The sequence below is a fragment of the Coregonus lavaretus genome, assembly GCF_964263955.1.
Source record: "Coregonus lavaretus genome assembly, chromosome: 34".
Lineage (NCBI taxonomy): Eukaryota > Metazoa > Chordata > Actinopteri > Salmoniformes > Salmonidae > Coregonus > Coregonus lavaretus.
Genome location: NC_140021.1, coordinates 14,027,471 through 14,055,221, shown reverse-complemented (window position 1 = coordinate 14,055,221; position 27,751 = coordinate 14,027,471). Strand labels below are relative to the sequence as shown.

Genomic DNA, 27,751 nt, shown 5'->3' with positions numbered 1-27,751 from the left:
TTCCCGTCCCTCTCTCTTCTCGCTCTTCCCCTCTATCTCTTTCCTTCTCCCTCCCTCCCTCCCTCTCCTCCCCATCTCTTTCCTCTCCCCTCCTCCCCCTCTCTCCTTCCCCCTCTTTCTGTCTCTCATAGGTGTTGATAGCTATAATTAGATCAGTGTTGCTGCTGGTGGCAGCTGGCCAGCTGTGTGAGGTAGAAATATTTTGGTGAATGATTGGTGAGTTTTTTGGCACTCTCTACTGCCAAGTTGTTGGCATTTTGCTTGGAACACACTCACAAACACACACATTAACTTGCACACGCACCCACACACTCTCAAACACAGCCAAACATACACACATAATGATATCAGTCTTATCAGGCCAAACACGGGGACTCCTGTGGAGGGGTTTCCTTCTCTTCTATGCAGGGGCTTGTTTGTTCATGACCAAAAGTCAGAGAAACTGTTACTGCTGCTTGCTGTGTTGGAATAACGTGTGTGTGTGTGTGTGTGTGTGTGTGTGTGTGTGTGTGTGTAGAATGGATCTTGGAAAGGGCTTTCAAGTCATAATTAGGGCTGTTACGGTGACCATATTACCGCCACACCGGCGGTCACAAGTCATGATGGCAGTCAAATTCCACGTGACCGTTTAGTCACGGTAATTAGGCTTCTCCAAGCTCTGATGCTGCTGATGGTCATTAGTTGCCTACCAAACTTGCTAACTGCCTGGTACTCAGTCCCTCTAATCACTCTGACATCAATGCAAATGTCATTGAAAATCTAATCAAACACTTTTCAATAGGCTATGCAATTGCATAAGAAAACAGAGTTTTGATGGTCTCTATTAAAAAGAGGAGGATCCCATCAGCTTTCTATAGGCTAGGCCTACTATACTATATTTATTTCTCAACTTTCCTAATATTAAGCACATTGCTTCTATTTACAACAGGAGTATAGCCTACCTGGCTGGCATGAAAATGAACCATGGGGAAAGCGTCCTCCATTCGCTATTTAAGTGCATAGATGAGACAGGTGCATGATAGTGGTCCATTCTAAATCAAAATAAATTTCACACATATATTATTTAGTATATGTAAAGACAAGATTACATCAAGAATAGTCTGATGGGTGACAATATTAGCCTATCACTTGTGAATGATACAGTTGAAGTCGGAAGTTTACATACACCTTAGCCAAATACATTTAAACTCAGGTTTTCACAATTCCTGACATTTAATCCTAGTAGAAATTCCCTGTCTTAGGTCAGTTAGGATCACCACTTTATTTTAAGAATGTGAAATGTCAGAATAATAGTAGAGAGAATGATTTATTTCAGCTTTTATTTCTTTCATCACATTCCCAGTGGGTCAGAAGTTTACATACACTCAATTAGTATTTGGTAGAATTAACTTTAAATTGTTTAACTTGGGTCAAACATTTCGGGTAGCCTTCCACAAGCTTCCCACAATAAGTTGGGTGAATTTTGGCCCATTCCTCCTGACAGAGCTGGTGTAACTGAGTCAGGTTTGTAGGCCTCCTTGCTCGCACACGCTTTTTCAGTTCTGCCCACAAATGTTCTATAGGATTGAGGTCAGGGCTTTGTGATGGCCACCCCAATACCTTACTTTTTTGTCCTTAAGCCATTTTGCCACAACTTTGGAAGTATGCTTGGGGTCATTGTCCATTTGGAAGACCCATTTGCAACCAAGCTTTAACTTCCTGACTGATGTCTTGAGATGTTGCTTCAATATATCCACATAATTTTCCTTCCTCATGATGCCATCTACCAGTCCCTCCTGCAGCAAAGCACCCCCACAGCATGATGCTGCCACCCCCGTGCTTCACGGTTGGGATGGTGTTCTTCGGCTTGCATGCAACCCCCATTTTCCTCCAAATATAACAATAGTCTTTATGGCCAAACAGTTCTATTTTTGTTTCATCAGACCAGAGGACATTTCTCCAAAAAGTACGATCTTTGTCCCCATGTGCAGTTGCAAACCGTAGTCTGTCTTTTTTATGCCGGTTTTGAAGCAGTGGCTTCTTCCTTGCTGAGCGGCCTTTCAGGTTATGTCGATATAGGACTCGTTTTACTGTGGATATAGATACTTTTGTACCTGTTTCCTCCAGCATCTTCACAAGGTCATTTGCTGTTGTTCTGGGATTGATTTTCACTTTTCGCACCAAAGTACGTTAATCTCTAGGAGACAGAACGCGTCTATTTCATGAGCGGTATGACGGCTGCGTGGTCCCATGGTGTTTATACTTACGTTTATTCAGGCGTTTGGAAATTGCTCCCAAGGATCAACCAGACTTGTGGAGGTCTACAATTTTTTTTCTGAGGTCTTGGCTGATTTCTTTTGATTTTTCCATGATGTCAAGCAAAGAGGCACTGAGTTTGAAGGTAGGCCTTGAAATACATCCATAGGTACACCTCCAATTGACTCAAATAATGTCAATTAGCCTATCAGAAGCTTCTAAAGCCATAGCATCATTTTCTGGAATTTTCCAAGCTGTTTAAAGGCACAGTCAACTTATTGTATGTAAACTTCTGACCCACTGGAATTGTGATACAGTGAATTATAAGTGAAATAATCTGTCTGTAAACAATTGTTGGAAAAATTACTTATGTCATGCGCAAAGTAGATGTCCTAACCGACTTGCCAAAACTATAGTTTGTTAACAAGACATTTGTGGAGTGGTTGAAAAACGAGTTTTAATGACTCCAACCTAAGTGTATGTAAATTTACGACTTCAACTGTATATTATTACTTGTGAATGATTCCCAGCTTGTGTGCAGTAAGGCAAGAAACAGTGCATGCCTTTTTTTTGCGACTTTTTCAAATCATAGTCGCACACATAATTAGGCCTAGCCAATAGGCCTACAGTGGGGAAAAAAAGTATTTAGTCAGCCACCAATTGTGCAAGTTCTCCCACTTAAAAAGATGAGAGAGGCCTGTAATTTTCATCATAGGTACACGTCAACTATGACAGACAAATTGAGAAATAAAATCCAGAAAATCACATTGTAGGATTTTTAATGAATTTATTTGCATATTATGGTGGAAAATAAGTATTTGGTCAATAACAAAAGTTTCTCAATACTTTGTTATATACCCTTTGTTGGCAATGACACAGGTCAAACGTTTTCTGTAAGTCTTCACAAGGTTTTCACACACTGTTGCTGGTATTTTGGCCCATTCCTCCATGCAGATCTCCTCTAGAGCAGTGATGTTTTGGGGCTGTCGCTGGGCAACATGGACTTTCAACTCCCTCCAAAGATTTTCTATGGGGTTGAGATCTGGAGACTGGCTAGGCCACTCCAGGACCTTGAAATGCTTCTTACGAAGCCACTCCTTTGTTGCCCGGGCAGAGTGTTTGGGATCATTGTCATGCTGAAAGACCCAGCCACGTTTCATCTTCAATGCCCTTGCTGATTGAAGGAGGTTTTCACTCAAAATCTCACGATACATGGCCCCATTCATTCTTTCCTTTACACAGATCAGTCGTCCTGGTCCCTTTGCAGAAAAACAGCCCCAAAGCATGATGTTTCCACCCCCCATGCTTCACAGTAGGTATGGTGTTCTTTGGATGCAACTCAGTATTCTTTGTCCTCCAAACACGACGAGTTGAGTTTTTACCAAAAAGTTATATTTTGGTTTCATCTGACCATATGACATTGTCCCAATCCTCTTCTGGATCATCCAAATGCACTCTAGCAAACTTCAGACGGGCCTGGACATGTACTGGCTTAAGCAGGGGGACACGTCTGGCTCTGCAGGATTTGAGTCCCTGGCAGCGTAGTGTTTTACTGATGGTAGGCTTTGTTACTTTGGTCCCAGCTCTCTGCAGGTCATTCACTAGGTCCCCCCGTGTGGTTCTGGGATTTTTTCTCACCGTTCTTGTGATCATTTTGACCCCACGGGGTGAGATCTTGCGTGGAGCCCCAGATCGAGGGAGATTATCAGTGGTCTTGTATGTCTTCCATTTCCTAATAATTGCTCCCACAGTTGATTTCTTCAAACCAAGCTGCTTACCTATTGCAGATTCAGTCTTCCCAGCCTGGTGCAGGTCTACAATTTTGTTTCTGGTGTCCTTTGACAGCTCTTTGGTCTTGGCCATAGTGGAGTTTGGAGTGTGACTGTTTGAGGTTGTGGACAGGTGTCTTTTATACTGATAACAAGTTCAAACAGGTGCCATTAATACAGGTAACAAGTGGAGGACAGAGGAGCCTCTTAAAGAAGAAGTTACAGGTCTGTGAGAGCCAGAAATCTTGCTTGCTTGTAGGTGACCAAATACTTATTTTCCACCATAATTTGCAAATAAATTCATTAAAAATCCTACAATGTGATTTTCTGGATTTTCTTTTCTCAATTTGTCTGTCATAGTTGACGTGTACCTATGATGAAAATTACAGGCCTCTCTCATCTTTTTAAGTGGGAGAACTTGCACAATTGGTGGCTGACTAAATACTTTTTTCCCCCACTGTATATGTTTAGATAAGGTTTGTATCACAACTAAAGTGGCCAAATAACTTCTTAAAATTAAGTACGTTAATCCGCTTTACAAGGGGTGTAGAGCCTAATTGGCATACATACGCAGCGCGTGAATTTCAAGTTTGGGGAAGAAAATTTTCACCATAAAAATGCAACTTTATAATAAAATTATTACATGCATAATCGCATTTGCGGTAACTTTTGAGAATAGTGTTTTCCCGATAATTGATTGCATTTTGGAACATTCGTGCTTGTAGCCTACTGCCGTGTGCGCATTGCTGCGCTTATAATGTGAAAAAATAACCGAATAGTTTATCAACATTTTAAGCTAAACGTTCTGATCTGTTGCGACAGCCTCATTGCTTTTAAAAGGTTTTGATGCTAGTGGTTGTATTAATTTGAGATCTATCGCATCACACAACTGTCCCAGACTATGCTTGGAATATTTATTTATCGCACAGAATAGAATAGGTCAACATTTATACTATGGTGGATAGTGGATTGACATAGGCTAGTGCTTTTGCTGTTTGTTAGGCCTACTCATCTTGTTGGCTGACGAAAAGTAAATGTAAAGAGTTCTTCTAACATCTTCAATATGCGCCTCGGAATCCGATAAGGACGCGATGTGTCTGACTTCACTTGTAGCCTGTGAGAAGGACACAATCACGTGATGGGCATTGGCTAATAAGAACTGAGATATCTGAGAGAGCCATGTGAGTGAGAGGTGCCTCGGAGAACGCAGCTGGGAGAAGGGAATTATTATTATTATATTCAGCCCAAGGGCACAATGGCCACTGGCCGCAAAATACATGGATTTTTTTGTCAAATTGTGAATGAGAGACTGATGAAGTGTGTGTAGCCTGTGGAAAAAATGAAGCAGAGCTCATGTCTTTCATGCAACTTTTTTCAAATCATCATTAGAGTCGCATCATGCAGCCTTAGGATCGGAACATATAGCCCAACGTTTTTATCACAACTGAAGTTTAATAAATAACTCTAAATTAAGCATATAGGAGGACTTGTTTCTTTGTTAACCGCTCAACACAGAATTGCCGCATGTGCGCACTCCCTCAAATCGTTTGGAGAAAATATCCTTTCTATGTTATTAATCTATGTTCAATTGTATTCTTCGTACTATTAAATAATATAAATTAATGCCACTGAATTCTAAGCAAATCTGGTCTGCTAAATGAACTAGTGTAGCTCACAGCCATATGGCATAGCCAAATCAGGGCCTGACATAAGGAGTATGCTATTCTCATAAGTACACTCAGAGTATGCTATTCTGTTCTTCTGAAATAGACAACATTTTCTTCATATCATGTTTCTTTAGACCTGTCTAAAATAAGTAATGGATTTATTGTGATGGTGTAGGCCCCTCAAACTCTACTCTGGGCCTCAAAGCCGGTTCCACTGCATGTTTTCATTGTTCCCCTCTAATCAGGGATTTAGACCTGGGACACCAGGTGTGTGCAATTAATTATCAGGTAGAACAGAAAACCAGCAGGCTCCGGACCTCATAGGGTAAGAGTTGAGTACCCCTGGTGTAGGCTATATTAAATTGATGTATTATACTTTTTTTAATGTTCCAAAGGTCTGCACCAGTGGCTTGTAGGCTATGCTTGAAAGCCAGGAGATATTAAATGTGTTAATTAACGGTCTATTAACGGTCAATAGCACAGTTGGTAGAGCATGGCGCTTGCAACGCCAGGGTTGTGGGTTCGTTTCCCACGGGGGGCCAGTATGAAAATGTATGCACTCACTAACTGTAAGTCGCTCTGGATAAGAGCGTCTGCTAAATGACTAAAATGTAAAATGTAAATTACCGTGAGACCGGCAGTTATTTGCTTGACAATCACCGGCTGACCAAATTTCATGACCGCCCTAGCCCTAATCCTGTTGAAACATCTGGTGGCTGCTCCCTGCAACCGGTGTCACACACACACACACACACACACACGCAGCTGTTACATCCTTAGTCCCTCTTAGGTTATTCATATATTGGACAACAGAAGATATCCATCTGGTGCAAATATTTTTTTTACACTTGACCAAAAATCTAGTAGCTTTATTGAAAATCTATAGATTTCAAATGTACTTGGAAGCCAATAAGATATACAACTCTTGAATGGTTGCTATACCAAATAATACATAATGCATTGTACCATGGCTTCACTTTGAAACTATTTACAGGAAAGTAGATAGTTATTCAACTGCTAAGAATAACACCTATAAAAGTATTTAATGTGTGGGTTAATGAATCCTGTTCTAAAGGTGTTCAGTAAATAATTAGCTAACAAAGTATGCTAATTGATTAGATGGGATTTATAGAGAGTAACACATAATAAATTAGCGGCGTTAGCGCTAAAGGCTAACAGGCTCATTTACTGCTGGAAATAACCTGTTACCTGCCTGGAGATTTACACACTCTGAGGATTGGAACGATCATATAGTAGAGTGTTTGAGGGTGTGGAAGTGGTGTGTGTGCGTGTGTGTGTTTAATCTCAGCATGGCTGTGTTCTCCTGCAGTAGATTTATGATGATCTGTCTCAGAGGTTTAAGGGGAGAGGTCAGACTATTTCCCCTTCTGTCTCTCTGCCTGACTCCATCACACAGACACACACACACACACACACACACACACACACACACACACGCACACGCACACGCACACGCACACACACACACACACACACACACACACACACACACACACACACACAGTAATCAGGTGGGGCTTATTCCCATTTTCTTTCTTTCTTTCTTTATGTCGGTTGTCATCATCATTTCACCTCGTCTCAGAAACCAAACAGTCTGTCTCCAGCATATTACACAGTCCACACCACCATTCTACAACATTGTTCCTCAACCTTTCATTACACCAGGAATCAGCAAGCTGGGGCCCCATGTGGGATCTCTCACGTTATAATTAGGACTTGAGATGTGACTAAATCAGTTTAAACTCTGAACTCTAAACTATGACAGCTCTGCAGCAACAATTTTCAGCAGGGACCCCATTTCTTCCACCAGAATTTCTGTAGACACTTTTTTTCACAAGAATTTATTGCGATCCCACCCCAAATCTAATGACACAACCTTAAAATCGGTACATTTCGATTTTTACATCAACAAATAACCTTCAAATTCATTGCATTTTCATCTCTTATCTAAATTAAAAGAAACCAATAAATAGATGTACCCAAATAAAATCATATTTTTCTAATTATCTTTCTCAAAACAATTTGTATATTTTCCCATACAATAATCTGTAGTCTTAGATTTTTGTTCCAAAAAAATAAATAAAAACAAGTCATTTGTTATAAAAATATTAATACATTGGCGACCCCGCTGCAGTTCCCCCATTGCGACCCAGACTTTGAATACCACTGATTTAGATGATGGTCTACGTGTGGGTATTTTTTTCTTACTTTCTTACTCTCTCCTGGTGGAACTCACACATTCTAGTCTCTATTGACAACCAATCCACATCAGAAGGATATATGTGGGAGAGAGGTGAGGATAGGGCTGTGACCTCTCTGCTTCATTAAAACTGTACTCAGGGAATGAAGATGTCCTCCCACTCACACATCAAGCTGGCTATGAATGGAACCATACTGTTTATAACCCATCTCTACTCATAAGCAAGACTCCAATGATGGAGTATTTTTAGGTATTCAAATGTGAGTGTTTGAATATCAATAAGGTTTGAGGTTGATCAGTTGATCAGGTTGATGAATCAGCCTACTTAAACTTGATCAAAACATCCTGTCAGCCTGATTTGTGATTGATCCCCATAATTTACTTGAGGTGAATTCATACTGTATTCCCATTTCATATCTGTCAGAACTAATGTCTCTGTTAGCAGCGAGAGCACAGTCTAAGGATCCGTCGTGTATAGTATAATATGTATGTTTGGTATTCAGAAAGCATAGGAGATGACTTGACCTTCAGTGTGAACACAAAGCCCAGAGCTGGAGCGTCTAATTGACTGTCTGTCTGCTCATTACTGAAACACGTGATTGGCTTCAGTTCACTCTGATGGGATGGACTCACATAATTTCCCTGATCTGACTGACAAATGTCTCTATATTTATTCATACATACAGGATCATCTTCCCTGTCCTGTCCTCACCCTACTCCTGTCCTCTCCTCTCCTCTCACCTCAAACCTCACCCACAACTCACCCTGTCGCCTTGTCTCCTTGTTATGAAGTAGCATGTGAAAATGGCAAGTTTACAAATGAAAGAAAATAGCTTGGTGCATACTGTAACACACACACACACACACACATAAAATCACACAAATGAGCTTTCGCAAATGCATAACGTTCATAAATAAAGGTTTTGGACATCGAAACAGTGGCTGCCAGCTATGTTGAATATTTATTAAGTCAATATACCCAAAACCATAAAGAAAATTAACAGCATGATGTCAGACATGAATACCCCAAATCATCAATACAGCTTCAGTGACATGTAGCTAATGCCTTCCACATTAGAGAGAGAGGGGAAGGGAGAGAGAGAGAGAATATGAGAAAGAGAGATAGAGCGAAAGAGCGAGCTAGACTTGGCGGGATATGTGTTCGGCAAATATATCATTTTCTTCCCCTGTCATCTGGCAATTGTATTGAATGAACTGTTACAATTGATTTAGCTGGCTCTGAACGCACTGGAAAGAAATGACAGAGCCAGGTAGTATATGAGTCTGTATTGTGTATTATCATCCATGGCTGACTGGGAGATTGCATGGTGCGTGGATCAAATAGGTTTAGTACCATTGGTACCCGGCTGAGTGATACTGACACCAGAGGAGGCTGGTGGGAGGAGCTATAGAAGGACGGGCTCATTGTAATGGCTGGAATGGAATCAATGTCCAGCACGTTATTTCCATGTGTTTGATGTGTTTGTTACCGTTCCATTGATTCCATTCCAGCCATTACAATGAGCCCGTCCTCCTATAGCTCCTCCCACCAGCCTCCTGTAATTGACACACTCATACACACATACATGCAGGTACGCACAGCCAGGTCACCCGTGATACAAGTCAGTATTCGACGTCCATCCATCTTTGAGGACTTTGGGAGATGACGTGGAAACCGGCCACTAGGGGCAACAGTGAGCGATGTTACCTTGAAGTAGGTTTCGGTTTTTCTAGGGCATTGTGGGATGGCGGATGGGAGTAAGCATCTGAATCCAAAGGTTGCAATTTCAAATCCAGTGATAGAAAGTTGTTTTTGAGATTTTAGTTTTAAGCCTATACCAAACCTTAACCCTTATCTTAACCATTCAGAGTTAATGCTTAAGCTTAAGATTTAGGAGTTAGTGCCTAAACTTAACCCTAACCTTAAAAATGTGGAGTTAATACGTAAACCTAACCTTAAACACTTCGGAATTTGACGTTTGCAACAACTTCAAAATGTTACTTTTGGGAAGCATGGATGAACGTCTAATTCCGACGTGAGACTGTGAGAGCTATTTGAGTAAGCCTATCATTACTTCACTGAATTACAGAATTATACTAAAATACATACTTGAACGTTTGAGAGTTGGCTCAATTTCACGCCCTGGACCAGAGCTAGCTAACAAGCGTGTATGTGTAGAGCGGCACCAGAATTAAAAACACATCTTACCGTTTTGTAGTTAATAATAATGTGACTGTGAGAGCTAGTTGGGTACGCATGCAGATATGTGGATGCACACAGAGCAGACATGCTCACAAACACACAAACATATCCATTTTGTGTCCTTCATTCTGGTTCAATCCTGCATTCCCCTTTTGGGTGGATATCATTCCCGAATCCCAATGTTATAGTTTTAGAGCCTCATACCCTGTGGTGAATCACACTCGCCCCATCCCTCTGTGTGTTTCAGGAACGTGAGTTCTGCTGGAGAGGAGGCCAGGAGGAGGATGAGAGAGTGTGACGGACTGACAGATGCCCTCCTCTACATCATACAGACCGCTCTGGGCAGCAACGACATCGACAGCAAGGTGTGTGTGTGGGTCTGCATGTGTGTGTCCATCCGTTCAATACAGTAGTAGAGAAACGTTGTGGATGGCTACCTTCTCAAGGTTGCTGCAGCTCAGTCTCTCTAAATGAGGAGTTTATTTCCAAAACGCTATATACACCAATTTTTCACATTTGTGATTTGTCATCAGAAATGATTGCTTATGAATACTTTCACATGTGATTTTGTTTTTGCAAAATTGATGTCACAAATGTATAATTTGTACAGTTCCTTATTAGAAATGTAGTTATTTATGGCCTCCCGAATGGCACAGTGGTCTAAGGCACTGCGCTGCAGTGCTTGAGGCTTTGCTACAGACCTGGGTTTGATCCCAGGCTGTGTCAAAGCAGGCCGTGACTGGGAGACCCATGAGGTGGTGCACAATTGGCCCAGCATCACTCTGTTCAATAAGGGAAATGAAACCTACCTTCATTCCCTGTTGTTGTTTATGTTTGGAGTTATTTACCGCAGCTGTTTTCAGAGGTAAACAACTCCTCTAACAGTTCTAACAGTTCTGACCCAAGATCTGTTCTTATTGGAGCCATTTGGAGCGACTCAGTGTTTGTATTAAGTCTGTAATTCCAGTGAAGCCATATAGTCAGTCTGAGTATTCTGTTCAATTAGCGTCATTATAGTTGTTTGTGTAAAGGATCGGTCTGAGAGACTTCTAAAAAACAGGAGTCGTACGAAATGATTGATGATTTTTCTTTGTTATTTCCACGTAGTCTGCTTTCCATATTCCTTCCATACGCTCCTTATGTGTGATACTTTACAGAGGTACTCACACACACGCTAACACGCACGCACGGACATACACACTCCTCTGCTGTTGCTGATTCGTCTTCTCCTAACACCATGTTAAATGGAGTGTGATACGATGTTTCGGGCTCAGTCATTTTTCCTCATTTGAGAGAATTTCTTTCAATTGAAAGTTAGAACACATTACGGTTGACGGATGGAATTAGGCACTCTTCCTTTTAAGTGCTGCTTCACACACACACACACACACACACACACACACACACACACACACACACACACACACACACACACACACACACACACACACACACACACACACACATAAATTTTCTCAGGGTACTTGCTCTTTTGTAGGTTAAATTGTCATATTCCTCAATCTCGTTCTCTCTCCCTCCTCTCCCCTCTCTCTCCTCCCCTCCCCTCTCCCCTCCCCCTCCTGTAGACCATAGAGAATTGTGTGTGTATCCTGCGTAACCTGTCCTACCGACTGGCAGCGGAGACGTCTCAGGGCCAGCAGCTGGGTTCAGAGGAGCTGGACGGTCTGCTGTGTGACGCCAACGGACGTGACGGAGAGACCTCAGGCTGCTGGGGCAAGAAGAAGAAGAAGAAGAAGGGTCAGGACCAGGTAGGGACACACACACACACACACACAGAGGATCTGAATACATAAACATCTAAATACATATTTCTGAAGTGGCAAGTGGAAGCATAACCAACCCTGTTAAACATACACACACAGTACAGACAAACACATATGGTAAAAGCTCCCGCCAAGCCATATCATTTGTTCACTGAGGGGATTTTCTGAAGGGACAGACTAATAAATTATGATCCAAATTATGAATCAAAGCAAAAGCTTCAAACAGAGAACATTAAAAGACAACAAATTATTTTATTATGTATTAACTGTCAGATGAGTGAGCATCTTTGTCTCTCTTTTTCTTTTGGCTCAAACTTTCAATCACTTGTTCATTCCCTCTGTCACACTCCAGGCATCAGTCACTACTACTGCTGCTTTACTATTCGCTCAGATCCCTCCCCACGGACCAATCATATGCTCTGTTCCTCACAAGCCATGAAGGCTTTGTTCAATCAGTTCAGCTCTCATTCACTCTGGTTACAAACAGTTAAAAACACAAAATGTCTCCAAAACGTTTTCACCACATTCAGAACTGTTAGAGCACATTTCCTGTGCTGGTCAAGTTATATTTCTCCTGAAAGTTAACGTTTTGAAGATCTTTGAACATAAAACCTTTGGGAGATTGGGAATGTACAGTATAGACTAGGCAGCAAGCCTGTAGTGCCTCCAATCATGAAGATGCAGTGAAACATGGCAGAATTCACCTGAAAACATAAATGGCACATCTTTGATTGATTGATCAAAGAGAAAAGGATTCTATCTTGGCATATACGCTCAGAGCTGTTGCTAGTTGGGTGTACTGCCTTGTCTTATTCTACAGAGAAGTGGGAATATGAGGGGCATACACAGCTACATTGCTAATGAAAGCGCAGAGATAGATGTGGAGAAAGAACACTTTAGAATACTTTTTCTTTCTCTCTCCCTATTTTTATCATCCTTTTTCCTGACCCCCACAACCCCCACAACCCCCACAACCCCCTCACTCCCATCCCTTCTCTCTGTCTATCTATCTTGCCCCTCTCTCTCCCACATCCTATAGTGGGATGGTGTAGGCCCTCTCCAGGACTCAACTGACACTCCTAAAGGAGTCCAGATGTTATGGCACCCGTCCATAGTGAAGCCCTACCTCACCCTGCTTTCAGAGTGCTCCAACCCTGATACACTGGAGGGAGCAGCAGGCGCACTGCAGAACCTGGCTGCAGGCAGCTGGAAGGTAGGAGTGGTCGTACTGTACTGTCTAACTCAACCCCTACTGTCCCCTCCCTCTACAGTGGTCCATCAGTATAACTCTTCCCCTCCCTCTACAGTGGTCCATCAGTCTAACTCTTCCCCTCCCTCTACAGTGGTCCATCAGTCTAACTCTTCCCCTCCCTCTACAGTGGTCCATCAGTCTAACTCTTCCCCTCCCTCTACAGTGGTCCATCAGTCTAACTCTTCCCCTCCCTCTACAGTGGTCCATCAGTCTAACTCTTCCCCTCCCTCTACAGTGGTCCATCAGTCTAACTCTTCCCCTCCCTCTACAGTGGTCCATCAGTCTAACTCTTCCCCTCCCTCTACAGTGGTCCATCAGTCTAACTCTTCCCCTCCCTCTACAGTGGTCCATCAGTCTAACTCTTCCCCCTGTCTCTCCAGTGGTCCATCAGTCTAACTCTTCCCCTCCCTCTACAGTGGTCCATCAGTCTAACTCTTCCCCTCCCTCTACAGTGGTCCATCAGTCTAACTCTTCCCCTCCCTCTACAGTGGTCTGTCAGTCTAACTCTTCCCCCTGTCTCTCCAGTGGTCCATCAGTCTAACTCTTCCCCTCCCTCTACAGTGGTCTGTCAGTCTAACTCTTCCCCTCCCTCTACAGTGGTCCATCAGTCTAACTCTTCCCCTCCCTCTACAGTGGTCCATCAGTCTAACTCTTCCCCTCCCTCTACAGTGGTCCATCAGTATAACTCTTCCCCTCCCTCTACAGTGGTACTTCAGTCTAACTCTTCCCCTCCCTCTACAGGGTCTGTCAGTATAACTCTTCCCCTCCCTCTACAGTGGTCCATCAGTCTAACTCTTCCCCCTGTCTCTCCAGTGGTCCATCAGTCTAACTCTTCCCCTCCCTCTACAGTGGTCTGTCAGTCTAACTCTTCCCCTCCCTCTACAGTGGTCCATCAGTCTAACTCTTCCCCTCCCTCTACAGTGGTCCATCAGTATAACTATTCCCCTCCCTCTACAGTGGTACTTCAGTCTAACTCTTCCCCTCCCTCTACAGTGGTCCATCAGTCTAACTCTTCCCCTCCCTCTACAGTGTTACCTCAGTCTAACTCTTCCCCTCCCTCTACAGTGGTCCATCAGTCTAACTCTTCCCCCTGTCTCTCCAGTGGTCCATCAGTCTAACTCTTCCCCTCCCTCTACAGTGGTCCATCAGTATAACTATTCCCCTCCCTCTACAGTGGTACTTCAGTCTAACTCTTCCCCTCCCTCTACAGTGGTCTGTCAGTCTAACTCTTCCCCTCCCTCTACAGTGGTCCATCAGTCTAACTCTTCCCCTCCCTCTACAGTGGTCCATCAGTCTAACTCTTCCCCTCCCTCTACAGTGGTCCATCAGTCTAACTCTTCCCCTCCCTCTACAGTGGTCCATCAGTCTAACTCTTCCCCTCCCTCTACAGTGGTCCTTCAGTCTAACTCTTCCCCTCCCTCTACAGTGGTCTGTCAGTCTAACTCTTCCCCTCCCTCTACAGTGGTACTTCAGTCTAACTCTTCCCCTCCCTCTACAGTGGTCCATCAGTCTAACTCTTCCCCTCCCTCTACAGTGGTACTTCAGTCTAACTCTTCCCCTCCCTCTACAGTGGTCCATCAGTCTAACTCTTCCCCTCCCTCTACAGTGGTCTGTCAGTCTAACTCTTCCCCTCCCTCTACAGTGGTCTGTCAGTCTAACTCTTCCCCTCCCTCTACAGTGGTACGTCAGTCTAACTCTTCCCCTCCCTCTACAGTGGTCCATCAGTCTAACTCTTCCCCTCCCTCTACAGTGGTCCATCAGTCTAACTCTTCCCCTCCCTCTACAGTGGTCCATCAGTCTAACTCTTCCCCTCCCTCTACAGTGGTCCATCAGTCTAACTCTTCCCCTCCCTCTACAGTGGTCCATCAGTATAACTCTTCCCCTCCCTCTACAGTGGTCCATCAGTCTAACTCTTCCCCTCCCTCTACAGTGGTACTTCAGTCTAACTCTTCCCCTCCCTCTACAGTGGTCCATCAGTCTAACTCTTCCCCTCCCTCTACAGTGGTACTTCAGTCTAACTCTTCCCCTCCCTCTACAGTGGTCCATCAGTCTAACTCTTCCCCTCCCTCTACAGTGGTCCATCAGTCTAACTCTTCCCCTCCCTCTACAGTGGTACTTCAGTCTAACTCTTCCCCTCCCTCTACAGTGGTCCATCAGTCTAACTCTTCCCCTCCCTCTACAGTGGTCCATCAGTCTAACTCTTCCCCTCCCTCTACAGTGGTCCATCAGTCTAACTCTTCCCCTCCCTCTACAGTGGTCCATCAGTATAACTCTTCCCCTCCCTCTACAGTGGTCCATCAGTCTAACTCTTCCCCTCCCTCTACAGTGGTACGTCAGTCTAACTCTTCCCCTCCCTCTACAGTGGTCCTTCAGTCTAACTCTTCCCCTCCCTCTACAGTGGTCTGTCAGTCTAACTCTTCCCCTCCCTCTACAGTGGTCCATCAGTCTAACTCTTCCCCTCCCTCTACAGTGGTCCATCAGTCTAACTCTTCCCCTCCCTCTACAGTGGTCCTTCAGTCTAACTCTTCCCCTCCCTCTACAGTGTTACCTCAGTCTAACTCTTCCCCCTGTCTCTCCAGTGGTCCGTCATGTCTAACTCTTCCCCTCCCTCTACAGTGGTCCGTCATGTCTAACTCTTCCCCTCCCTCTACAGTGTTACCTCAGTCTAACTCTTCCCCCTCTCTCTTCAGTGGTCTGTGTACATCCGGGCTGCGGTGCGTAAAGAGAAGGGTCTTCCTATCCTGGTGGAGTTGTTGAGGATAGACAATGACCGTGTGGTGTGTGCCGTGGCCACCGCACTCAGGAATATGGCCCTGGACATCAGAAACAAAGAACTGATAGGTAAGGCACACACACACACATACTTCACAGTGCATCAGCTCTGGCCAGCTGTGGGTTGTCAGTGTAACTGAGTGATTGCAGTAGAGGTCTTCAGTGGTGTCTGTGATTGAAGCAGATCAAAGGAGTCGGATGGACTTTGAAAAAGAGACTTTGATAGTGAATGTGAAGCGCTCGGCTAATGACTGTTTACTAGTCCCACTGTACAGGCCTCACAAGGCCTCACTATTAAATAATAAGCTCTTTGGCTTTGTGCAGATACGCTTTGTTCATCCCCCTTAACCATTAGGGGGATGAATACCAATCTGACCCTAGATCAGTTACAATGTCAGCTGTCTCCTGTATATGTGTTAAATGTGAGAGCAGAAGGCATAACCCAGCGTGTAGCTTTAACAGAAAGACACAGTGTGTTGTTTTGGTCTCTGCACCGCAAGAGACGCCAGGCTGAATAATGTAATCCCTCGCAAATTCACGGGAAAATCAATTCCAATTTGTCGTGCGGTTTCATTTGAATACACTTCTTAGTTATTGAGCGGCACTGTATAACACGGCTTATATTCTATTGAACCAGAGAGAGGGGGTTGGGGGGGGGGGGGGGGGAGAGAGAGAGAGAGTTTGCTCTAGGGTAGTGGTTGAGTTTATATGTGAGGACAGCAGGGGATAGAGCACAGACGTTTATATGCGACAGGAGGTTCATTAAGTTTAATGTTACAGTTAAACACAAAGAAAGCCTACAGTTACAGTATGTACACCTGATACAATATAGAATCCATTTCACAACCTTGAAATGACAAAAACATAAGTGTTACTCCCATAGAATGCCTACACATTAATATTATAGAGATCCCATTTTATGAGCTTGAATGACAAAGTAATAGCAATGGGTAGGACAGAGAATACCTTTGTATTGTATAGAAGCTATTCTAACCTTGAGAAACAACAAAGGCAGTGAGAAAGCAAAACGTCAAAATGTCTATCAAGCTGAATGCCACTAAGACTGTTTTCTGTGCTAGACCCTGGTCATTTCCCATTGTGTGGATCCAACCTAAGAGCATTGTCGAAAATCTCATATTTCCCACTAACTTCTAAGTCGTGTTAAGTCTTTGGTGCTGCCAACGTTAAAAGGGTGTGTCATTGGGAAAAGCAGTGTTGTTGGGGTTAAGCAGTGTTGTGCCGTTGTGGTTAAGCGTTGAGAGAGCAGTAGTGATTTTAGATTTACATAGTCTAGTCGAGACAATTACCTGGAATTCTCACAGCCACAGTCTCTTATCATTTTTCAGGTAGGATGTTGACGGGAGGAAAGTAAGAGGGGATGAGAGAGAGAGAGAGAGAGAGAGAGAGAGAGAGAGAGAGAGAGAGAGAGAGAAGGAAGGACAGAGAAAAATAAAGCTAAGACGTTGTTAGGAGGATATACATGTGTGTTTTATTCAGTTCTAGCAGTAATGTGATTTAGTCGTATTTTCAACATCACCCAGCATTCTGTCAAGTTTTTGTATGTCTCTCCTATTCATCTGGTAGATTTGTATAATGTATGGTTATGTGGCAATTGAATCCCATTTTGACGCTACAATAATTGTCAGCGACGTCGCTTGCTACAATTGACTTATAGTTGATCATTTGACTCACGTGAAATTGTTATGTGTGTGCCAAGGAGACAGAGGAGGGGTTTTCTCTCAGGGGAATACGGTGGCTCCAGATCATCTAGCTCCAGCAGCTCTGGGTGATGTATGGTGCCGCCATACAGTAAAACAACAAACTAATTGAAGTGTAACAGGGCCGTTTCCCCCCTCTTTCCCTCCCTTTCACCTCTCTCATCCTCAGACATCTCCTCCTCTCCCTCCACCCCTAAACATTCTACCTCCCCTCCTTCTCTACTCTCCATCACTCTCGCCCGAGTCCCATCTTTCCATGTCTGCTTTCAGACCTACTACAGTATATTAGATCATGTAGTCTGCCATGGAGCCATTCTCTCTCCTTCTCTCTCTCCTTCTCTCGCTCCTTCTGTCCCTCTCTCTCCCCCTCTCCCTCCCTCTCTCTCTCTGTCTCTCTCTCTCTCTCTGTCTCTCTTTGTCTCTCTCTCTAACTATGTTTCTCTGTCTGTCTCTCTCTATATATATATATATATTTGTCTCTCTCTATGTCTGGGTCCTATGTATATTAGTTAATGTAGTCCTCTCTTTGTGGCTCCTCTCTTTGTGTCTCGGGATGATGACATCAGTGCTCAGGTGGGTTACCGTGGAAACGCAGGGTGGGAGCTGCAGGCGGCCATTAATTACAGGATCCTGAATCTGCAGAGGAGTCACAGTCCGCAGGGCACACACATACACACACACACACTCAGGGTGCAGAGGAGTCAGTTTCGCAGGGCACCGTCTAACTAGAGACTCACTACACACATGCACCATCACACACTTATACACACTTATACACACACACACATTTTTTGCACGAACAAAACACAAAGGTGTGCCAAAGAGAAACGAACTCAGGAGTAGAGCGTGTGAGTGAAATTATCTGGTAAGCTTTAGTCATATGCTCATTTGCTCACTCGTGCTCTCTCTCTATGGGATTAGTACCATGTGACTGTACTTCACTTTCGATTTACCCGTTACATTTCCTTTCTGGCAGTCTTCCAAGCTTCCCCTCCCCTATCAGCCTGTAGGGCTGGAAATAGCCTTGTATACATCATGAGAGAATGAGTACATATATTATCATTCTATGGTGTACTTACGGAGTTAAGGTGCCAGAGATGGCTTACATTAACAAGACTTGTCAGCCATGTGTACTTGGAACTTTTCAAAGTTATTTCGGTATATTCTGTCAGAAGTAAGCATAGATTTTTGTGAAGTAATCTGGAATATAATTTGAATCTGAACCTCATTCCATGACTACTAAGGATGACATCACTATTCCAGACAGATATTACAGAAACAAAAGAAAAAGATAGCGCTTCTCAGAAACGCCATTTTTAAATCACGTTTTTATTCACCACATTTTAAACATGTATTTATCAACCAGCGGATATTCCTTTCAACCAAACCCTGTCTCTTTCGTGTGTGTGTGCGTGTGTGTGTGAGCGTGTGTGTGTGAGCGTGTGTGTGTGTGTGCATTCGTGAGTGTGTTGTGTGTTCGCAGCACCTACAGCAGTCTCTTTTTATTGGAGCAGCCACAGGTCTTCAGAGGGGGAATATTTCAGCAGAAGAGCTTATCTTCTCTGGCCTGTCACCAAGCCACATCAAAGCAGCCTCAGAGAGACAGATATTACAGGTGTGAAATCCTGCACTCGCTGAAACCCCTATCTCTAATAGCTAGAGTTTCCCATTTACCTTAGTGCCAACCTCTTTTAAACAGCTTTGTTTTATCTTTGATGTCTGTGGGCTTTTTCCTTTTTTCAATTTCCGTATCTCGTAAATAAGAAAAATTGCCCACATTGCTGGCCATTTACTTTGGAGAAATGGGTTATTTCTGGTATCCATTTATCCATTATTGCTCAGGTAAGTCAGTAATATACAGTATCTGTCTGGCCAACGTTACTCTTTCACAGTGACATTTGCAGACCTGGCTTGAAGTGGCTTCACGCCGTAAAGGACCTCGGAGAACAGTCCCGTTTTAGATCCATTCTGAAGTGCATGAGGCTAGTTACTTACCTATAGCTGGGTACTGTATATACCTACATTTCCATATGTCCTTTGTTAATAAAGAACGTACAGTAGCAGGGAAATTTAATCCATGGTTAAATAATTGTTCCAGAGGGAGTATAGTTGACTAACCTGCAGTGGTGGAAAAAGTACCCAATTGTCATTCTTGAGTAAAAGTAAAGATACCTTAGAAAAAAAGATACCCAGTAAAATACTACTTCAGTAAAAGTCTAAAAGTATTTTCTTTTAAATATACTTAAGTATCAAAAGTAAATGTAATTGCTCAAATGTACTTAAGTATCAAAAGTAAAAGTAAAAGTATAAATCATTTAAAATTCCTTATATTAAGCAAACCAGACGGCACCATTTTCTTGTTTTTTTTAATGTACGGATAGCTAGGGGCACACTCCAATACTGAGACATAATTTACAAACGAAGCATTTGTGTTTAGTGAATCCACCAGATCAGGTAGTAGGGATTGACCAGGGATGTTCTCTTGATAAGTGTGTGAATTGGACCATTGGACCTGTCCTGCTAAGCATTCAAAATGTAACAAATATTTTGGGTGTCAGGGAAAATGTATGGAGTAAAAAGTACATTATTTTCTTTAGGAATGCAGTGAAGTAAAAGTAAAAGTTGTCAAAAATATAAATAGTAAAGTACAGATACCAAAAAAAAACTACTTAAGTAGTACTTGAAAGTATTTTTACTTAAGTACTTTACACCACTGCCAGGGGCACACTCCAAAACTCAGACATCATTTACAAATGAAGCATTTTTGTTTAGGGAGTCCGCCAGATCAGAGGCAGTAGGAATGACCAAGGATGTTCTCTTGATAAGTGTGTGAATTTGACTATTTTCCTGTCCTGCTTAGCATTCAAAATGTAATGAGTACTTTTTGTGTCAGGGAAAATGTATGGAGTAAAAAGTACATTATTTTCTTTAGGAATGTAGTGAAGTAAAAGTTGTCAAAAGTATAAATAGTAAAGTACAGATACCCCAAAAATCGACTTAAGTATTACTTTAAAGTATTTTTACCTAAGTACTTTACATCACTGCTAACCTGGTTGCTTGTGATATGGTGCCCCCTGTAGTAGATGAGGCATATAACACTTTATTAGTTATAATAATGAAACACCCAGGTTCAGCCACTGGCAAGGTTAGTCCAAGGCCCTGTTCGAGTTGTTTGAAAATACATAATTCCTTGCTTCCTTGTCTTCTTTCCTCTCTCTCTCTCTCTCTCGCTCTCTCTCTCGCTCTCTCTCTCTCTCTCTCTCTCTCTCTCTCTCTCTCTCTCTCTCTCTCTCTCTCTCTCTCTCTCTCTCTCTCTCTCTCTCTCTCTCTCTCTCTCTCTCTCTCTCTCTCTCATCAGCTCTCTCTCTCTCTCATCAGCTCTCTCTCTCTCTCTCATCAGCTCTGTCTCTCTCCTCTCATCAGCTCTGTCTCTCTCCTCTCATCAGCCAAACCCTGGCCAGTAGAGTAGGCTCACACAGGATAAAGAGCTTTAGTCAGTCTTGGTATTGTCCTCTCAATGAAGACAGTCCATTCAGTCTCTCTCTCTCTCTCTCTCTCTCTTCAGCCTGCCAGGACAAGATAAGACTTCACCAATTAACTCACCACTCTCTGCTAATAATATGCAGTACTTAGGAAACTGTGTGTGTTTCTTCATGTTGTAAATTATTGGGGTGCGTTGACGTTCTTTAAGCTGTTTGCACGACACAGCAGGAATTTCACCAGCCCAGATTCAAATGTATTACTATTAGCCATACAGAGAGGAGTTAGCAGCACTGGGAAGATGGGTCTTGTGAATTGCAATGATAACCTGGTGTGAACAATGATGAAGAAAAAAAGGTGCTATCTGAAACCTAAAAGGGTTCTTCGGCTGTTCTCATTAGAGAACCCTTTGAAGAACCCTTTTTGGTTCCAGGTAGAACCTTTTTGGTTCCAAGTAGAACTTTTTGGGGTTCCATTAAGAACCCTTTCCACAGAGGGTTCTACATGGAACCAAAAAGGGTTGTACCTGGAATCAAAAAGGGTTCTCCTATTGGGACAGCCGAATAACCCTTTTGGAACCCTTATTTCTAAGAGTGTGTATGAACTTTGATAGCCCTTTTATCTTTATAGGCCTTTGTATTCTGCAGTCAACTTTGCCTCAAAAATGTGGCCCCTCCATGTATGAACGCCAACCCTAGCCAGTTTCGTCACTCAGATAAACAGTTTGATAGAAGCCGCTGCACTGAGAGATACAGTATGTTATCTGGGTTCCTAATCCTGTGCTGCTGAAACATTGACGGCTGTTTTTATTCCTCCGTCTTCACTGAACCCATTGACTTCCAATTTCCTGTGTAGGTAACCATACATTCACATGGACAACTGACATTTCTCCAGAGAGGATGAGTCAGACTGAAAGAGCAGCTCTTCACCAGTGTGTCGACACTATTATTTACATGTAATGTTTATCATTCATCAATGATGAGACATCTTCAAGAGTCATCATCAGGGAAAAGATGTCCGCCTCCTAGATGTGTGTCAATGTTGACATTATGTGAAATGATGAAGTGTGATGAACGACTAATGTGGCTAATGTGTAGACTAATTCTTCCCTCCCTCCTTCCCTCCCTCCTTTCCTCCCATCCTTCCATCCTTCCCTCCATCCGGTTCTTACTCAGGTGTTTCTCTCATTCTGACATCTCAGGCTTCTTAATTACTCCCTCTCTCTCTCTTCATTCTCTCCATCTCTCTTTTCTTTTAATGTCAGATTCTTCCCTTCATTTCCTCCCGTCCACGTCAATCTCTTCTTCCAAATACCAGATGAGTCACAGTGTATTGACTTCATCAGAAGGCTGCTCCACAGACAGGCCAAGCTGAGAGAGACTGAGGACAGACAGGCCAAGCTGAGAGAGACTGAGGACAGACAGGCCAAGCTGAGAGAGACTGAGGACAGACAGGCCAAGCTGAGAGAGACTGAGGACAGACAGGCCAAGCTGAGAGAGACTGAGGACAGACAGGCCAAGCTGAGAGAGACTGAGGACAGACAGGCCAAGCTGAGAGAGACTGAGGACAGACAGGCCAATCTGAGAGAGACTGAGGACAGACAGGCCAAGCTGAGAGAGACTGAGGACAGACAGGCCAAGCTGAGAGAGACTGAGGACAGACAGGCCAAGCTGAGAGAGACTGAGGACAGACAGGCCAAGCTGAGAGAGACTGAGGACAGACAGGCCAAGCTGAGAGAGACTGAGGACAGACAGGCCAAGCTGAGAGAGACTGAGGACAGACAGGCCAAGCTGAGAGAGACTGAGGACAGACAGGCCAATCTGAGAGAGGCTGAGGACAGACAGGCCAAGCTGAGAGAGACTGAGGACAGACAGGCCAATCTGAGAGAGGCTGAGGACAGACAGGCCAAGCTGAGAGAGACTGAGGACAGACAGGCCAAGCTGAGAGAGACTGAGGACAGACAGGCCAATCTGAGAGAGGCTGAGGACAGACAGGCCAAGCTGAAAGAGACTGAGGACAGACAGGCTTAGGGATTGTTGTACTGCTCTGTAAGGTTGGATTGTCAGAGGATGATACTGGTAAATGGCTGTGTTTCCTTCAAAGACAGGACAGGGATATGAGGAGGAAAAAATAATGTTGTTTTTGAACCAATGAGGATTGTTTTTAATTTAGTATTTTTGTAAGGAGTGGGGCAGTCCCACTCCTTTCGTAATTTGATTGAAGAGATAGTAAAGTGGTGGAAAGATGGCGGAGAGTGAGTCAAAGGGCAGTGAGCCGATTCGAACCCATGCCAACTCTAGCATACATGTGTGGCGGGATCAGTGGCTGTAACCGCTGGACCACACAGGCCACACCAATGAGGATTGTTACTTTCTTCACACACACACAAGCATACTCTTTCAGACATTCTGTTTTCTAACCCAAGCGCTAACTCTTGTCCCCCTCTCCTCTCAGGTAAATACGCCATGCGTGACCTGGTCCACCGGTTACCGGGCAGCAGCAGTAACAGTACCGGGGGCAGTGGTGGGACTAGCGGAGGTACCGGGGATCCGATGGCGCCCGGTAAGACAATGTCAGACGATACGGTAACGGCTATCTGTTGCGCTCTGCATGAGGTCATCACTAAGAACATGGAGAACGCCAAAGCACTGAGAGATGCCGGCGGGATAGAGAAACTCATCGGCATCGCTCGCAGCAAAGGAGACAAGTAAGGCGACCACACAAACACATACATACACACACGTACACACACACATACAGTGCATTCAGAAAATATTCAGACCCACTTTTTCCACATTGTTACGTTACAGCCTTATTCTAAAATGTATTAAATTGTTTTTTTTTCCCTCATAAATCTACACACAATACCCCATAATGACAAAGCAAAAACAGGTTTTTAGATTTTTTTTCAAATGTATTACAAATAAAAAACGGAAATATGACATCTACATAAGTATTCAAATCAAATCAAATTGTATTTGCCACATGCGCCGAATACAACAGGTGTAGTAGACATTACTTACTTACTTACTTACAAGCCCTTAACCAACAATGCATTTTTTAAAGAATTTACATTTTTAAAAGTGTTAAGTAAAAAAATAAAATAATAATAAAGAGCAGCAGTAAAATAAAATAACAGTATGGAGGCTATATACAGGTGGGTACCGGTACAGAGTCAATGTGCGGGGGCACCGGCTAGTCGAGGTAATTGAGGTAATATGTACATGTGGGTAGAGTTACAGTGACTATGCATAAATAATAGACAGAGTAGCAGCAGCATAAAAGAGGGGGGTGGGGGTGGGCGTGCAGTGCAAATAGTCCGGGTAGCAATGATTAGCTGTTCAGGAGTCTTATGTCTTGGGGGTAGAAGCTGTTGAGAAGCCTTTTGGACCTAGACTTGGCGCTCCGGTACCGCTTGCCGTGCGGTAGCAGAGAGAACAGTCTACGACTAGGGTGGCTGGAGTCTTTGACAATTTTGAGGGCCTTCCTCTGACACCGCCTGGTATAGAGGTCCTGGATGGCAGGAAGCTTGGCCCAGTGATGTACTGGGCCGTATGCACTACCCTCTGTAGTGCCTTGCGGTCGGAGGCCGTGCAGCTGCCATACCAGGCGGTGATGCAACCAGTCAGGATGCTCTCGATGGTGCAGCTGTATAACTTTTTGAGGATCTGAGGACCCATGCCAAATCTTTTCAGTCTCCTGAGGGGGAATAGGCTTTGTCGTGCCCTCTTCACGACTGTCTTGGTGTGTTTGGACCATGATAGTTTGTTGGTGATGTGGCCACCAAGGAACTTGAAGCTCTCAACCTTTTCCACTACAGCCTTGTTGATGAGAATGGAGGCATGCTCAGTCCTCTTTTTTTTCCTGTAGTCCACAATTTTCTCCTTTGTCTTGATCACGTTGAGGGAGAGGTTGTTATCCTGGCACCACACGGCCAGGTCTCGGACCTCCTCCCTATAGGCTGTCTCATCGTTCTCTGTGATCAGGCCTACCACTGTTGTGTATTCGGCAAACTTAATGATGGTTTTGGAGTCGTGCCTGGCCATGCAGTCATGGGTGAACAGGGAGTACAGGAGGGGACTGAGCACACACCCCTGAGGGGCCCCCGTGTTGAGGATCAGCGTGGCAGATGTGTTGTTACCTACCTTTACCACCTGGGGGCGGCCCGTCAGGAAGTCCAGGATCCAGTTGCAGAGGGAGGTGTTTAGTCCCAGGATCCTTAGCTTAGTGATGAGCTTTGAGGGCACTATGGTGTTGAACGCTGAGCTGTACTCAATTAACAGCATTCTCACGTAGGTGTTCCTCTTGTCCAGGTGGGAAAGGGCAGTGTGGAGTGCAAAAGAGATAGCATCATCTGTGGATCTGTTGGGGCGGTATGCAAATTGGAGTGGGTCTAGGGTTTCTGGGATAATGGTGTTTATGTGAGCCATGACCAGCCTTTCAAAGCACTTCATGGCTACAGATGTGAGTGCTACGGGTCGGTAGCCATTTAGGCAGGTTATCTTAGTGTCCTTGGGCACAGGGACTATGATGGTCTGCTTGAAACATGTTGGTTTTACAGACTCAGTCAGGGACATGTTGAAAATGTCAGTGAAGTCACTTGCCAGTTGGTCAGCACATGCTCGGAGTGCACGTCCTGGTAATCCGTCTGGCCCTGCGGCCTTGTGAATGTTGACCTGCTTAAAAGTCTTACTCACATCGGCTATGGAGAGCGTGATCACATTGTCATCCGGAACAGCTGGTGCTCTCATGCATGCTTCAGTGTTGCTTGCCTCGAAGCGAGCATAGAAGTGATTTAGCTCGTCTGGTAGGCTTGTGTCACTGGGCAGCTCGTGGCTGTGCTTCCTTTTGTAGTCTGTAATAGTTTTCAAGCCCTGCCACATCCGACGAGTGTCAGAGCCGGTGTAGTACGATTCAATCTTAGTCCGGTATTGACTCTTTGCCTGTTTGATGGTTCATCGGAGGGCATAGCAGGATTTCTTATAAGCGTCCGTGTTAGAGTCCCGCTCCTTGAAAGCGGCAGCTCTACCCTTTAGCTCAGTGCGGATGTTGCCTGTAATCCATGGCTTCTGGTTGGGGTATGTATGTACGGTCACTGTGGGGACGAAGTCATCGATGCACTTATTGATGAAGCCAGTGACTGATGTGGTGTACTCCTCAATGCTTTCTGAAGAATCCCGGAACATATTCCAGTCTGTGCTAGACAACCACGAAAAATATAGATGAAGTCTCTTAGTAAATAGTGTGGTCTACAGCTTATCGTGAGATACTCTACCTCAGGCGAGCAAAACCTTGAGACTTCCTTAGTATTAGATTTTGTGCACCAACTGTTGTTTACAAATATATACAGACCGCCACCCCTTGTCTTACCGGAGTCAGCCATTCTATCCTGCCGATATAGCATATATCCTGTCAGCTGTGTGTTGTCCATGTCGTCGTTCAGCCACGACTCTGTGAAACATAAGATATTACAGTTGTTAATGTCCCGTTGGTAGGATACCCGTAATCGTAGGTCGTCCAATTTGTTCTCAAATGATTGAACATTGGCTAATAGGATTGATGAAAGAGGCAGTTTACTTGCTCACCGTTGGATCCTTACAAGGCACCCCAACCTACGTCCACAATATCTCTGTCTCTTTCTCATGCGAATGACGGGGATTTGGGCCTTGTCGGGTGTCTGTAGGATATCCTTCGCGTCCGGCTCATTGAAGAAAAAATATTCGTCCATTACGAGGTGAGTAATCGCTGTCCTGATATCCAGAAGCTCTTTTTGGTTATAAGAGACGGTGGCAGAAACATTATGTACAGAATAAATTGCAAATAACGCGAAAAAACACACATAATAGTACAATTGGTTAGAGGGCTGTAAAACGGCAGCCATCTTCTCGGGCGCCACTTCTTCAGACCCTTTACTCAGTACTTTGTTTAAGCACCCTTGGCAGCGATCTTCTTGGGTATGACGCTACAATCTTGGCACAGCTGTAATTGGGGAGTTTCTCCCATTCTTCTCTGCATATCGTCTGAGGTCCTGAGTGCTCTGGAGCAGGTTTTCATCAAGGATCGCTCTGTACTTTGCTCCGTTCATCTTTCCCTCAATCCTGACTAGTCTCCCAGTCCCTGCCGCTAAAAAACATCCCCACAGCATGATGCTGCCACCACCATGCTTCACCGTAGGGATGGTATTGGCCAAGTGATGAGCGGTGACTTGTTTCCTCCAGACGTGACGCTTGGCAATCAGGCCAAAGAGTTCAATCTTGGTTTCATCAGACCAGAGAATCTTGTTTCTCATGGTCTGAGAGTCCTTTAGGTGCCTTTTGGCAAACTCCAAGTGGGCTGTCATGTGCCTTTTACTGAGGAGTGGCTTCCGTCTGGCCCCTCTACCATAAAGGCCTGATTGGTGGAGTGCTGCAGAGATAGTTGTCCTTCTGGAAGGTTCTCCCATCTCCACAGAGGGACTCTAGAGCTCTGTCAGAGTGATCATTGGGTTCTTGGTCACCTCCCTGACCAAGGCCCTTCTACCCCGATTGCTCAGTTTGGCCTGGCGACCAGCTCTAGGAAGAGTCTTGGTGGTTCCAAACTTCTTCCATTGAAGAATACTCTTCCCCAGATCTGTGCCTCGAAACAATCCTGTCTCGGAGCTCTAAGGACGA

The 27,751-nt window shown here is 44.1% G+C and overlaps 1 pseudogene across 1 annotated transcript in view; it reads left to right on the top strand.

The window, feature by feature from the left end:
- LOC311109294 (catenin delta-2-like) overlaps window positions 1-27,751 on the top strand; it is a 235,212-nt pseudogene that overhangs the window by 187,342 nt on the left and 20,119 nt on the right. The window contains exons 8-12 of the transcript in view: window positions 10,343-10,460; window positions 11,682-11,864; window positions 12,919-13,092; window positions 15,822-15,972; window positions 23,556-23,808. The product of the transcript in view is annotated as a catenin delta-2-like (transcript). The remainder of the gene's footprint in view (window positions 1-10,342; window positions 10,461-11,681; window positions 11,865-12,918; window positions 13,093-15,821; window positions 15,973-23,555; window positions 23,809-27,751) is intronic.